The 14,617-nt window shown below is 38.3% G+C and overlaps 1 protein-coding gene across 1 annotated transcript in view; it reads left to right on the top strand.

The window, feature by feature from the left end:
* Positions 1-14,617, top strand: part of XPO4 (exportin 4) — a 116,311-nt gene that overhangs the window by 72,845 nt on the left and 28,849 nt on the right. The gene's annotated exons all lie outside the window — the stretch shown is intronic.

The following is a 14,617-nucleotide window of genomic DNA, read 5'->3' as shown; positions in this document are numbered from 1 at the left end:
GGTGCAAATTTTCAAATGTGTATTTTCCAAATTTTATATTTAAGTTTAGACTGTGTACTAAAATCCTTTGACAAGACAGCTGCTTTTGTAACAATAGTTACTGTGCATAACTACATTAATTCCAGGAAATAATCGATTTTTTTCTACAAAGTGGTTATTGTTGAAACTGATGTTTCTTTTTATGAATCAAAATGTAGATCCTTTTCAAAGAATATTTGAAGCTGTCTGTTGGAATTTCATGCTGAGTCTTGAATTGTTTTGGTGTGTATCTGGCCATGTGTATGTGAGCGTTTTGTATTCCTTCAGAGATGTTCTGGGAAGAACAGACTTAGGAATGATTATTTATGTAATTGGGCACTACAGTGATCTGATGAGGAAAGAACAGGGTCAGGTGGGGATTTAGGTAATGGACAGAACATAGATAGTAGAAGATAGAAGGTTAAAGACATTATATGTACTATTTATTTTCTCAAGGGAGTTATTAAGTTCTGAACATGAAAAATCCAAGGAAAGTTTTAAGTACTGAAGGTCCACTTAAACTCTTCCTGTGGTCATGGATTCTGAACCAGTCAGGATTCGTTGAACCTGACTTTGTTGTACTTCCCCTTTCCTCCCTGGTTTAGTTTCTCTTCTAAGCCAGGTGGATTAAAGAGCATTTGAAACCACATATTTAGAAACACAGCTACTTTTTAGTTTCTACTTGTAGTTAAGTGTTCCTGAATATTTTAAAGAATTGCTAAAAGATACATGACATCCTTGGTTTGCAAGTTCAGAGTTAATTTTGAGCTAGAGATTGCCAACTTGACAAGTTTTCTGTCAAGGTTGGCCATAGCAGTATTGGAATATAGAAAGCCTAGTTACACTTGCAGCGAGGTGGATGTATACTGTGCTTGTTTCACAAGAAGGCATGCTCTTGTTATTATGTACCTAATAGATTTCATTTAAAAAGTGTTTTTTTTCTTTTAATTTTTTAAATTTATCTCTTAATAATATTTAACAGGTTTTTTTTTTTTTTTCTAAGTCACCTAATGAAAGGGGCCGAAGGAAAAAATTTACCTAAGGCTTTGCATTAATTGTGGAATTTACACTGAGTGAAATTGAGAGCAAAAGAGGATGGCCCTTGCACAGTAACTTTCTTGAGGACTAAAGAAATCCTAAATGTCATGTCACCCTCAACTGGTTTTCACTGTATCTTGTGTATCCTGGGGGAGGTCGGCCTGAGGAATGTGCCATTAATACCAGAGATTTGTGAACCAGTCCTGCCAAATAATGAGACCTTTTGGGACAGAAACTGTTTCATCCTCTGTTTCTTTGAATACCTAATGATTATAGAACTCTTCATAATACATAGGTGTCCTCAGATAGAAAGGCATATATAAGGAAATGATCTTTTTAGGAAAATTTAAAAAATCAAGACATAAACAAAACCTCTTTAGAGGTCAGCTTGGTACAGAAAGGTCATGAACTTTGGATGGAGACAGCACAGTCATGGGCTGAACAGTCATGAAGTACAGGAGCTTGGGCAAGTTGTTTCACCATTTTTGAGCACTTGTCCTCGTTGTAAGGAATAATAATTCCTTCTGGTGCTTTATGGCATAGATGCACTTGTGACTGTACCTTGTGCACAATAAAATGTAGAATAATAATTTGAAAAATGAACTTTCATAATGGTATTCACAGTTTGCATTGTATTGACTGTCTTACCATGTAAACTGGTTGTTGAGATTTTGTTTCTTGTCAACTAATAACTTATTTAATTTTTAAAAATAATGTTATAATTTCAGTTTTGTGAAATGTTTTGTGTTTTTCTTAATGTTGGAGAAGTTTCTTTTCTCAGTAGGAAAACAGGTTCTGCATATAGACTTTTATTGTGGTAATACTTTTTTCTAGAACTATGTATTTTTGGGAATGCATGTAGATTCTCTTTTTTATAAAGCAATTCATGTATTTGATGGTGATTATGTTGCTGTAGCAAAAAGAGGGAGAGAGAGAGAGAGAAAGAGAGAATCTTCATGGGGAAAAAACTTGTAATACTGGTGTGTAAGGTTTGTCCTTACCGAATGGCTGTAGGTGTTCCGGGACTGTATTGTTCACTGCTGCCTCCCAGCCCTCATCGTGTAGTGGGGGAGAGTCTGTGCTCACAAAGAGCCCTTCCAGTCTTCCTTGAAGTTACTCTGTTGCTATCAAGTTTCTTGGTGTTACTTTACCAAGAATTTTTTTCATTACAAAACAAAAACCAAATTACTATCAAATGCTAGACTGAAGGGTTGAGAATGATTGTAAAGGTGAAACAGTGTTGCTGTGAATATTCAAATCTTAAGAACAGTTTTTCATATTCATACATCAACTATTTTAGACATTTACAGTAGTAATGCGTGCATTTGAATTTGCTTAGTGAAATCTGAGGAGAATATGACTTGAACTCTCTACCTTAGCTTAGTTCTCAGTTTCTTTTAGGGAGAAGATTTTGAGCTTAGCCCTCAGTAGGATCCTCAGGGAAAGGCCATGTGGTGTGTTGAGTCAAGGCAATCGGGCAGCTGTCATGACAGTGTGGTGTTGTGGGGTGTGCCTGTTTGTAAGGGCATTTGGTAGGAGACACGCTTTATAAAGGAAGAACTTTATGTTTAGTTTCAGTACATTCGAGCCTGATCACAAGCCTAGCAGGAGGAGGGAAGGAGAAAGGCACTTGAAAAAATTGCTTATTACAGAGTGTAATGAGGTGAAATAATTTTGCCATTTGTCAAGTGAGTGAGAGCATTTAAAGATCAGCATTCTTCATTCAAAATCTTGTTTCTCTGGCTGAGGTGATTACCTTGTAGAGAGGAGATTTGGTGTAAAGAAAACACTGACAGCTAACTTACAGATTGAGAAGTGAGGAGCAGAAATTGGGGGTATCTCAGTGACAAGCGGGAAAACAATACTTCCTCCCTGGAATGGTGGCGTCAGCACAGTGTGAACTGTGTGCCTTATCTTGCACCTTTACTCTAGCAGGATGGGTTATCTGAGAATCCCTGACCCTCCCCAGCCTGTGGCTCTGATAGCTGGAGAGAGTCAGTTGATAAGTAGAGACAAAGGCAGAGTAGTCCCTGCTCACCATCATGCACATTAATTTGCTCAGCTTAAAAGATCCAAAAAATAAATAAATAAGTAAATAAATGGGATGGATACATGAATATTGTAAACCCTGCATGTTAATAATATAGTTATTAATATGCTAATAATATTATGATAAATAATGTAGCATTAGGTCTACCAATATTTGGAAGAAAACTAGTTACTGTTTTACCTTAAATACAGATTCTAACTGAAAGAAATGTGTTGAGAATTATTTCAACATTTTATTTAATTTTGGTTGGATCATAATTTTACTAGGCAGTGTTTCATGACTTGTATGTGCATTGACTTGATTGTTTAAATCCTTAAATCTGGTATACCAATCCTAGTGCAGAATCAATGTTTTAAGTTTTATGTAATTCAGTTCCATAAATATCTAGTGAACACCTACATATGTCAAGCATGATGTCTAATGCATATGCATTTCTTTGCATTAAAAATCTGAAAGTTCATATACATTTCCAGAAGGAAGAATGTTAATTTGGGACTGCAGTATTTAAAAACTCTGTAATTTATACCTTGAACTTTTGGTGGTTTTGTTGGGGCAGATTTTTTAAAAAGAGATGATCTATAGGAATTTTATAACACCTGGAATACTTGTCTATTAAATCAGGGAATTTCAGAAACCAGGAAATAAATACTTTGAAAATAATTCTTTGCTTTAAGGACTAGGTAGAAAAAAATTAACTAGAAAATGAATTAATTTCTTTTGCAGTTGACAGAGTTCTTTTTTAAATGGAGGAAGTGCAATAAGTTCTTGAAATACAAGTTTTATATGTTGAAAAACGTAAAGAATAATAAAAAGAACAACTGTGTATCATATTCCAAGATTACAAAACAGAATATTGAGAAAGCTTCTCCCCGTACATTTATGAGGTTACTTCAAAAAATTCATGAAAAGGGGCCTGTGGTGTGGCACTGAAAGTTAAGCCTCCATCTGAGGGATGGCATTCCATAGATGTTCCAGTTTGAGTCCTGGCTGCTCCACTTCTGTTCCAGTTCCCTGCTAATGCTCCTGGGAAAGCAGTGGAAGATGGCCCAAAGACCTGGACTGCTGCATGCACATAGCAGCCCCATAAGAAGCTCCTGGCTCCTGACTTGGGCCTGGCCCAGTCTTGGCCATTGCAGCCATTTAGGGAGTGAACCAGCAGGTGGGAGATATTCTCTCCCCTGCCCCTTCTTCTGTCTCTGTATTTCTGACTTTCAAATAAATACAATCTTTTTAAAAATTTGTGAAAAAAAATGTGTTATGAAAAGACTACGCATGGATTTCAAAAATTTTTGCAACAAAATAAACTTGTCTTTTTAAATTCTATTTTCCATTAACTTTTTGGTGAAGTAATAGCAGCCTCTAGCTGGAAACATGCAACCCAAAGTTCACTAAAATTAAGGAACTTCTTAAAAGGTTACATCTTAGAAATAAAATACTCTGTGAAAATTATGCACACAGCCATATCATTCTCTTTTTGTGTGTGTCTATACTGAATCAGACACATTTCTTAAAGAACTCATATTCTATATGGATAATTTTGATTATCAACAAGATCTTTCCAGTTTTATCAAAAAAGAAAAACTTGGAGTTGTCATGCCTTGGTTTTATTTGCTGTTTGCTAGGGAAAAAATAATCTATTGTAGTGTGATGGATTATTTCAAATATCTGATAGTAAGCTTAGAACCATGATTGTTAAGAGCAGATGTGGAGTTGTTCACAGTACAATAACCAAACTTAGAAACTAACTTTTTATGAGATTTATCTTGTGTATTTTTCCCATATCTGATATATTGATAAATATAGTAAATTTAAAAACTTTATATTTTTGAGCAGTTTTAGATTCACAACAAAAATTGAATGAAAGTGCGGCATTCCCATAAACTCTCCCCAACATGTATAGCCTCCTCCCCAGCAATTCCTCCTGTCCCCCATCAATGTCCTAGGGAAGAGTGGTGCATTGTTACAGCTGAGGAATTACATTGACGCATCATAATCACCCGGAGTCCATAGTTTCCATGAGAGTTCATTCTTGGTGTTGTGCATTCTCTGGGTTTGGACAAAGGTATAGTGACAGGCATCTACCATTGTAGTTTCACTGCCCTACAAATCCCCTGTGCTCTGCCTACTGCTCTCTCCCTCCCGCCAAGCCCTGATCTGCTTACTGTTCTCATAGTGTTACCCTTTCCAGAATGTCATGTAGTTAGAATCAGAAAGCAACATTAGATATTACTTTCTGAAATTCGATGCAGTGTCGAGAAGGAGATGGGGGTGGGGGTGGGGATTTATGTACTGAAAGTTTTCATTTCAAAGCCTCATCTTAGAGCATTTTCATAAATAACATTAACAACTGCTTTAGAATTTTATATTCAATATGATTGCCAAAATATAAAAACAGATTTTTTTTTTTTTCATGTGACTGAAGGGCTACTAATTCGCTCTTCTGTATACTTCCAAGTTAACTATGGGCACTAAAAGAGAAGCGCTGATACTGCATTTTGATTACCTTCTCCACCCTCCTTCTCCAAATGGAGTAAAGTGGGGTCAAGTAGTCTTATAAGCTCTAAGCCCCTCTCCAAAGCCTCCCTGGCAAAAGGCCTGATGATGCCCAGGGCATGAGCACAGTGTCTAGTGTAGCCTCCTTAGTCATTTCTGCACGTGCTGTGGGATCGGCTGCTGGGTTCTGGCCAGCGTAGCTATGGAGCAGGGCCAAGGTATTATGAAGAAGCAGTAGCTTAGGTTTCAGTTCTCTGTGATTAGATTGGAAGATTTAGTGGCCAATTGTCATCAACCAAATTTCTGAAACTTTGCCTGATGAGCTACTTGTGTTGGTATCCAAAAGGAACCAAAATGCTTTTTAGAAGTTCATAGTCTTTTTATTTTAAATTATTATCCAGTGAAATATGGTTCTTACTGGCTTTATAGGATGGATTGTTGGAAACTCTTTCAATCATAAAAGGCATGCAATATTTTTACTTTTTATTTCTACATCTCTGTAAAGGAATATTTAAATTATAACATAAATGACATATAAGTGTATGCTTAAAAACAACAAAGACGAGTCATGGAAGATGTCCTGCTTCTTTTTCCTTTTGAGACTCTGTCAGAGGATGCTGTTCCTAAATTCCTCTTATGTTACCGTAAGTCTGTTTATTTTGGCAAGATAAACTGTTAAGACTTAACAAATGATGTCTGCAAAGCACATGCTTTGTTAAGTATATAAACAAGCCACAGATGTTTGTATGGGAAGAAAGTATTTTATTCATCTCAGTGTTCCAGTGCTTAGCTCTTAGCATTCAATAAATTTTTGAAGGAATAAAACTACCTTCTCTAGTTGCTAGTCACAAGTTGAGCACCGTGCTTGGGCTTGGGAACACTGCTTGATCGTTTTCTATACATCCTATCTTTTGTCGTCAAAACTACCAGAGGTGATTTTGTGATGTGTGTAGTTATGAAGCACAGTAAAAAAGCCATGCATGAACCCATGACCCAAATAAAGGGCGTAAGCAGTACCTGGCTGAGAGTCCCATTGTCCTCTATCCAGTCCCATCACCTTATTGCTTTGTTCTACTGCTACAAAGGGGATGACCACTGTCCTGAAGTTTATCATTCTCTTGCTTTAAAATTTTAAATCATATATATAATCCTATATATATTTTTATATATATTTTAAATCATATATATAATCCTATATGATATGTCATGCTGTGATTTATTTTTCTATTGTTTTGAAAATAAATATTTGAGTTTCTTTTGCCTTTACAGTAAATACTCTTTTGTAGGTTTCCACATAAACAAGTTTTTCTCTGGAGTAGAATTTTTGGATCATAAAGCTATGTAAATACTCACTTTTAGAAGATAAGGTGTAGTTAGTTGTTAAAGTGATCAGACCAATGAACCTGATATGTATGAGTCATTGGTCCATGTTCTTCAACACTTCCTGCTGAACTACAAGTATAAAATATGATGTTAATTTGCTTCCTCAGGTACTAATGATATTGAACATCTTTGCATGTGATAAATATGTACTTCTCATGATTCTTCTTATTTTCCTGTCAGTTATTTGTCTTACTGATTGGTAGAAATCCTTATGTGCTCTGTGTGGTATGTTTTGTGGTTATATGTGTTGCGGATTATTTTCATGGCTCCATTTTATACTTCATGGTATCCTTTTTTCTTAATTTCAGTTTAAATAGAAGTTGCAAAAGGTAGTACTTAGGTTTTCCATATGTTTTTTACCTAGTCTTCCCCTAACAATAGCATCTTTTATTTTTTAAGATTTCATTTTATGTATTTGAAATACAGAGTTACAGAGAGAGGTAGAGAGAGAGAGGTCTTCCATCTGCTGGTTCACTCCCCAGATGGCTGCAATGGCTGGAGCTGCACTGATCCGAAGCCAGGAGCCAGGAGCTACTTCCGGGTCTCCCATGTGGGTGCAGGGACTCAAGGACCCAGGCTGTCTTCCCAGGCCACGGCAGAGAGCCTGATCGGAAGTGCAGCAGCTGGGACTCAAACTGACACTCATATGGGATGCCGGTAGTGCAGGCCAGGGCTTTAACCTTCTGAGCCACAATGCTGGCCCCAACAGTAACATCTTACATTAGTATATATTCATATATATAATTAAAAATTATTTATTATTTTCATTTTATTTGAAGGGAAGAGACACACACAGGAAGATCTTCCATTCACTGGTTCACTCCCCAAATTACCACAACAACCAGAACTGGACCAGGCCAAAGTCTGGAACCCAGAACTCAATCTGGGTCTCTTAGGTGGGTGGTAGACACCCAAAATACTTGAGCCATCATCACAGCCTCCAGGTGTATATTAGCAAGAAGCTGGAATCACAGGCAAAGCTGGGACTTAAACCCAGGCATTGCAGTGTGTATATAGACATCCCATGTTGTGTCTTAACCTCTGCAGCAAATGCCTGCCCCAACATGAGTATCTCATTGGTAACTAAATTACAGGCTTTATTTGAATTTCACTAGTTTTTCCACCAATATCCTCTTTCTGTTCAAGAATCTGTTGATGGGTGCTGCTTTGCGTTTTGACTTACCGATATCTTTTTGGTGAACAGATGTTCCTCTTTGTGTAGTTGGAATTACTGTGCATTTTTTAATGATTTGTGATTTTTTATGATTTATAACTTTGGGTCCTTGTTTCAGGCTTCCAAATGCCTTAATGTTTTTTTCTAATGACTTTACCATCAATCAAATAAGGATCCAATTTCTTTCTTTTTTTTTTTTAATTTTTCATTTGGATACTGGTTTTTCTGGCAACATTTAAAAATAGCCCTTTATTTCTCGGTGATCTTTGGGACTATTGTTGTCATATGTCTGACTTTCGCTTTCTTAACTCTCATCACTTCCATTGGCCAATTTGTCTGTTTCTGTACCTATATATCACTTTATCCTAAGGGGAAGTCTACCTATGGATAGGGCTAGTTCCAAGACCTCTTTCTTCTACGGAAAGAGGTTTATTTCTCTTTACCATATATATTTTGTCAGTTCCTCAAGTTGGAATTTTTCTGTATGAAGAGTAAGCATCTATATTAATTTTCTGTATCCTGGCATATGACATTGACATTTATAATAACTTATGTCTTATTTACTGTCTTTCACTGAAAGAACAAACTTCTCTTAAGTAACATTTTGGCTGGTTTTGTAAGTAATATATTTGTAAGCCTCATTTTCAGATTGCTGCTGATAGAAATGCAGTTGATACTCGTATATTGAGCTGATGTATACTACTAACCTTTTGAAATTCTTATTCTGATCCTTAGATCTTCAGGGTCTTTGGTTGCTTGTGGAGAATAATCTTTGAAAAATGACAGTTTTACTTTTCAGTCTTTGCAATTCTTATTTTTTTCTCTTGCTATACAATGCATTTCTTACTTTTTCTTATTGTACAATGTTGATTGTAAGTACTAATAGAAGACTCTTTCTCTGGTTCTTTATTAGAATTATTGGCTACAGTAGGTTGTTGAGTTAGCATTCTTAGAAATGCTAATAGGTTGATATAGGGGCCAGCACTGTGGCTCACTTGGCTAATCCTCCACCTGCAGTGCCGGCATCCCATATGGGCTCCGGCTGTCTTGGTTGCTCCTCTTCCAGTCCAGCTCTCTGCTGTGCCCCAGGAGGGCAGTGGAGCATGGCCCAAGTGCTTGGGCCCCTGCACCCACATGGGAGACCAGGAGGAAGCACCTGGCTCCTGGCTTCGGATCAGTGCAATGCCGGCTGTAGCAGCCATTTAGGGAGTGAACCAACAGAAGGAAGACCTTTCTGTCTCTCTCTCTCTCTCTCACTGTCTTTAACTCTACCTGTCAGAATAAATGTTTGTTTATTTGAAAGGCAGAGATAAAGAGAAACTCTTGTTTGCTGATTTACTTGCCAAATGTCCACAATAAGCTGGGACTTGGCCAGGAATAGCCAAAGGCCAGGAATTTAATCTGGGTCTCCTATTTTGGGTATCAGAGGCCCAATTACTTGAGTAGTCCCCTGCCTGCCTTCCCGAGTACGTGTTACAGGAAGCCGGAATCAGGAGCAGAGTTGAGACTTGAACCCATGCACTCTGATATAGGATCTTAACTGCAGGACCAAATGCCAATCTCAGGTTTTGTTTTGTTTTGTTTTTTTCAAAATATGATATATATGTAGAAGAATGAAGTTAGATCCATACCTCTTACCAAAAAAAAATCAATATGGATCAAAGACCTAAATTTAAGACCTGAGACTATGAAGTTGCTGGAAGAAAACTTGCAGGAAACACTCTAAAACCTTGGTGTAGGGAAGCGCAGACAGCAAAAGCAAAACTAAACAAATGGGACTATGTCAAACTTCTTACTTCAAAGGAAATGATCAATAATGTGACAAGACATCCAACAGAATGAGAAAAATATTTGTCAACCACCTATCTGACAAAGGGTTAATATCTCAAATATATCAGCAACTTAAACAGCAAAAAACAGCCAGTCCAGTTGAGAAATGGGCAAAGGACTTCAATAGACAGTTCTCAAAAGGAGGAGTACAAGTGGCCAGCATATACACGAAAAAAGGTTCTACATCAGGGAAATGCAAATCAAAATCACAATAAGATATCACCTCACCTCATCAGAGTGACTAAAATCCAAAACACAAAGTATAACGAATGCTTGTGAGAATGTGGACAAAGTGGGGAACTGTTGGTTTAGCCGCTGTGGGAAAACAGTGTGGAGATTTCTTTAAAAACTAGAAATAGACTTGCCATATGATCCAGCAATCCCACTACTGGGTTTATGTCCAAAAAACTTGAACACAACATATCAAAGACATATCTGCACCATCATGTTTTTAGCAGCACTGTTACAGTAACCAGAATTTGGAACCAACCAAGGTGTCCATCATCAGATGAGTGGATACAGAAAATGTTTATATGCATATTAATGGTATATTAGTCAGCTATAAGAAAGAATGAAATGCTACCATTTGCAGTAAAATGGATTCTACTGGAGGACATCATATTGAGTGCAATAAGCTGGACCCAGATAGACAAGGGTCATGTTCTGCCTTTTCTGTGAGATCTAAAATTAGAAAGAAATACCTTTGTGTATCAATATTGCTGCAAATATTTTGTAAAACTTTGTTTTATACCTTTGTTAAACCATTGGTTAAGAATTTATACTACCATAATTTCAATGATCTGTGATTACTTAAAAGTTTATTGTATATTGGTAAAATGGTCATCTTTCCATTTAGTTTTTTTTTTTTTTTAATATTTATGTATTTATTTGAAAGAGTCACACAGAGAGAAAAGGAGAGACAGAGAGAAGAAAGGTCTTCCATCCATTGGTTCACTCCCCAGTTGGTCATAATAGCCGGAGCTGTGTTGATCCGAAGCCAGGAGCCAGGAGTCTCTTCCGGGTTTCCCATGCGGGTTCAGAGGCCCAAGGACTTGGGCCGTCTTCTATTGCTTTCCCAGGCCATAGCAGAGAGCTGGGCCGTCTTCTATTGCTTTCCCAGGCCATAGCAGAGAGCTGGATGGGAAGTGGAACAGCCGGGACTCGAACAAGTGCTCACATGGGATGTTGGGACTGCTGGTGGCGGCTTTACCTGTTACGCCACATTGCTGGCCCCCATTCAATATTGTTTACAGCCATTGTCTATATTCCCACTAAACTAGGGTATTTTTGCTTTTTTACCTGTTAAACTTCTTGTTCGGTGAACTATTAAATGTTTTTACTCTGTTGTAAATTTAAAATATGTTATCTCTAAAATTAGAAAAAAGAATGGAGAAGGAAAGAAGATGGCAGGGATGAAAGGGAATATTACTATGTTCTTAGAATTGTATCTATAAATCACATTTAATCTATTAAAATAATTAAAATTTTAAAAGACAGATATTGATAATTATTAAATGCTTGGCTCTTTAACCTGTTAATGTAGTAAATTGCTTCTGTAGATTTTTCTAACATTGAAAATTATTTTTCTGAGTTGAATTCAATTTAATTGTGATATGTCAGTGTTTTTTATGCATTCCTGGAGTAGTTGGGCCACCTTCTGCTGCTTTTCCAGGCCCAGGGAGCTGTATCAGAAGCAGAGCAGCCAGGACTTGCACTGGTGTTCCCATATGGACTGCTGGGGTCTCAAGCAGTGACTTAACCCAGTGCACCACAATGCTGGCCCCAAAATCATAATTTTTAACCTAGACAGTATGGATGTGGTTCAGTAAATTTATTTGTACTAGCTTAAATAATGCTGCAGCAAAATTCTTATGGCTAAATTATAAATCATCATGTTACTCTCTGCTCATTAGTCACTCTTAGGGGAAGTAAGTTTCGTTTCCAGTGGACTCTACAAGTGGCATCTTGTTCAGGATCAGTCCACTCTTCCATAAAGCAGGGAGGCCGTGGAGGAGGAACTGTATCCTAGAAGGAAAAAGAATGGTCATAGCAACTGAAACAATTTTAGAAATAACTATTTTTTCATAATCATCTTTGTTCCATGTAAGATTTCTGGTATTTTGTTAAAAAAAAAAGCTTTTAAAATGAAACAAGCTGTTTAAATTTACAAATGAGAATCAGGGTTAGATGAAAGTAGAGAGTCAAGGCAGGAGGAAGGAGTGGCTCTGCTGCTCTGAGTAGCTGTCTGTCATCGTCACACACTTGGCTTCTGGGATGCCACGTGTTCCTGGCGTTTCTCCTTCCTCAATGCCTGTCTCAGATTCCTGTGTGGCCTAGGCTTTGTTCCTTATTCTGTCCATTTCTAGGCGAATGTTCCTTGTTTTGACTTTAAAAATAAATATTTAAGTTCTGTGTGCTGATTGTGCCCAGATTTGCATTTCCGGCTGTGACCTTTTCCTGAAACTCTGGGTATACATTGGCTATCACCATTTTCTTTTATTTATTTATTTTTTTTAATTTAATTTTTTGAAGGCAGAGAGAAAGAAAGATCTTCCATCTGCTGGTTCACTCTCCAAATGGCCACAACAGCTGGGCCTGGGCCAGGTGGTAGCCAGGAGCTTCATCCGTGTCTCCCACATGGGTGCAGGGATCCAAGCACCTGGGTCATCTTCCACTTCCTTCCTAGGTGCACTGTGAGGGAGTCCAACTAGAAGTGGAGCCACTGGGACTTGAACCAGCGCCCACATAGGATTATATTACTCCAGGCGGAGGCATAACCTTCTACGCCACAGCGCCAGCCCCAGCTTATCACCATTTTCACCTGGATTACAAATTGTATCTCAAACTGAACATATCTGAAGGAGAAACCTTCATTTCCCCAAACATGTTGTCTTTCCCAATCCTCAGCATATTAAATAGACCATCTTCCCAGCTACTCAGGATAAAAACATGGGTGCCATTCTTGCTTTTGTCTTCCTTCTGGTCAGACTTCTGCTTTCGTAAGTGTGTCCTGTTGACTGTTCCTGTAGGACTAGATCCAGTCTATCCCAGGCCCCTTGTACTGTGCAGTGCAAGTTTTCTTTTATAGAGCTGTGTCAGAGTGGCATCGGTGCCCAAAGTATTCCAAATGACTTCTTGCAGCAAACAAAAGCAAACCCAGTCTCCTGTTAGGCCCTCTTGGTCTGGTCCTTGCCTGCTTTTGCAGGTCTTGCCCTGTGTTCTTGAGTGACCTGGGATATCTGTTTCAGGTACACTGGCATTTCTTTTGTTGGTTAAATGTGCAAACCATCCAGCCTCCTGGCTTTTGTAGCTTTTTATAGTAGAATGACCTTTCAGCAAGATGTTAGTTTTGTTTAGGGATATTTACCACAATTGTCTCTGCAAAGTAGCTTGGTGATTTTATTTATTTTTCAGTGACTTAGTTTTGGTATAAAACTTTAATTCAGTAACAGTAGCCATTACTGAACAAGAAAGGAAAGGAGAAAATGAAGTGTAAATAACTAATTTCACTTAGACTGTATTGAGGTGTGTGTCTATCAGGATAACCTTGTTATTGGAGTCTCATGCAGGTGTAGTTTGTATGGGGAGGCTTGGAGGAGCTAATCAGAGACTTAGACAATGAGAGACCTGACTTTTCTTTGTTTTTCGGTGGTCTGCTTGTCCCTTTTTATAAGTTTCCATGTTTCCTTTGTAAGAAGAAAAATTAACTGATGGAAATACAGCAAAAGGAGAGAAGAAGCTATTAATTTCCACGTTCATAAAGCATATTCATTAAATTTTTGATTAATTTTTAATGAAGAGGCTGGCGCCACGGCTCACTAGGCTGATCCTCCGCCTTGCGGCGCCGGCACACCGGGTTCTAGTCCCGGTTGGGGCACCGGATTTGTCCCGGTTGCCCCTCTTCCAGGCCAGCTCTCTGCTGTGGCCCGGGAAGGCAGTGGAGGATGGCCCAAGTGCTTGGGCCCTGCACCCGCATGGGAGACCAGGAGAAGCACCTGGCTTCTGCCATCGGATCAGCGTGGTGCGCCGGCCGCAGCGCGCCAGCCGCAGCGGCCATTGGAGGGTGAACTAACAGCAAAAGGAAGACCTTTCTCTCTGTTTCTCTCTCTCACTGTCCGCTCTGCCTGTCAAAAAAAATTTTTTTAATGAAGGGACACTTTAGATATTTCTGAATTGAATCAGTGGTTATTAAATTTTTGATGAAAATACTTTTGTATGGAATTTTGCTTTTTATATAAAATGAACTCTCTTGTTTAGAAGCTTCTGTCAAGTTCTTCACATATTGCTAACTATATTGATTAGGTCAGTCTATTTCCATTATTTTTCAGTTTCTCTAAAATCATTTTTTTAAAGATTTATTTATTTATTTGAAAGAATTACAGCTAGAGAGAGAGAGAGAAAGATCTTCTAATTTGCTGGTTCCCTCCCCAAATGGCCAGGAGCCAGGTGCCTCATGGGTACATTGACCCAAGTGCTTGAGCCATCTTCCACTGCTTTCCTAGGCCATTAGCAGAGAGCTGGACTGGAAGTGGAGCAGCCAGGACTTGAACCGGCACCTATATGGGATGCTGGAGCCCCAGGTGAAGGCTTGGCCTACTAAGCCACAGCGCCGGCCCCTAAAATCATTTTTA

The sequence above is a fragment of the Oryctolagus cuniculus genome, chromosome 9 (genome assembly GCF_964237555.1).
Source record: "Oryctolagus cuniculus chromosome 9, mOryCun1.1, whole genome shotgun sequence".
Classification (NCBI taxonomy): Eukaryota; Metazoa; Chordata; class Mammalia; order Lagomorpha; family Leporidae; genus Oryctolagus; species Oryctolagus cuniculus.
The sequence above is the reverse complement of the archived record's forward strand: the minus strand, read 5'-3'. Positions and strand labels throughout refer to the sequence as shown.